Source organism: Microtus ochrogaster, chromosome 21 (genome assembly GCF_000317375.1).
Source record: "Microtus ochrogaster isolate Prairie Vole_2 chromosome 21, MicOch1.0, whole genome shotgun sequence".
In the NCBI taxonomy this organism is placed as follows: Eukaryota; Metazoa; Chordata; class Mammalia; order Rodentia; family Cricetidae; genus Microtus; species Microtus ochrogaster.
In genome coordinates, this window is record NC_022022.1 from 883,952 (window position 1) to 885,280 (window position 1,329).

Genomic DNA, 1,329 nt, shown 5'->3' on the forward strand with positions numbered 1-1,329 from the left:
GTGAAGGGTGAGACTCCTTCCTGTGATGACGTGAAGGCTGTTCTCACTTAGTAGCAGTGGTTCACACCATGTGTCTGGTGTAGGCTGTTTCCCAGCCCCAGTTGTTTAGGACTAAATGGTTTATTTTCTTTACATAACAAATTCTGTGGATGTCAATAATACCACACATCTCTCCCTCAGGGGTGAGATTTCCTGCCACTTTTCTTTCTGTTTTCAAGCTAGACAAGGTTTGAGGTCATTCCCAACAGCACTGTGTACAGGAGCTAGCTGACAAGGATGAGCCGGAGTGGCTGGAATACCACCACTCAGTCATAAGCCTCAAATTCCTCTGCTTTCCGTGTGCTACTGGAGACTACAGCAGTGAGTCAGGAGGACTTGTTTTGACATGTCTGGTTACACCTTACACTCTCCATCTGAGGGTGTTATGGCATATTATTTGTTTATAATAATTCATAAGTAATAAGTCTCCAGTTCATGACTTGGGAGCTGGTTGGTGGCTCAGAAGAAAGCCTGCCACAGGGTATTGCTGCAGAGATACTGGGGACAGAAGTGAGAGGCACAGGAACTGTCTCCTCTTCTGGACTGATAATACTGAGCCCTGGGGGGCAGGGCTCTGTCTCCTCCAGGATGATAACCTCTCTAACGTCAGGCCAATATTCTGGTGTTGCTGCAAGAATCTGATTGCAGTTTTTGTTGAGGACAAGTGGCAGTGGTGGAAACTGAAAGGCCATTTCTGTTAGTATATCTTGCTGTGAGCTCAGGGCTTTGTTTATTCACTTGGTCAATCATTCATTCCTTTCACAACTATTCTTGGCCTGCTGGAGGCCGACCCTGGGTCAATGCTAGAGCATGCTGTCCCCATGGAAGGGGACAGCAGTGCATGGTAGCATGCACATTTATTACAATTAAGCACTTGGGAAGCAGAAGCAGGTAGATCTTTGTGAGTCCAGGCCAGCCTGGTCTACAATGTGAACTTCAGGCCAGCCAGGGCTTCACAGTGAGAACTTTCTCTGAAACAAACAAACATGGAAGAATTAAAGAGCTAGCAGACTGCTAGCACTATAAAGAGCAAGAATAGAATGCTTTTCAGCCTCATTCTGCTAGTCACCTGGGCACACTCTGTCCTTACCCTGGCCTCAACGAGCCAGTTCGGAAGCTTATGGTTCTCTCCAAATCTCATCTTCTACTTATGACATCTCTGTGTATATATATATTTAACTTTTAAAAGTTTACATTATGGGGCTAGAGAGATGGCTCAGTGGTTAAGAGCATTGCCTGCTCTTCCAAAGGTCCTGAGTTCAATTCCCAGCAACCACATGGTGGCTCACA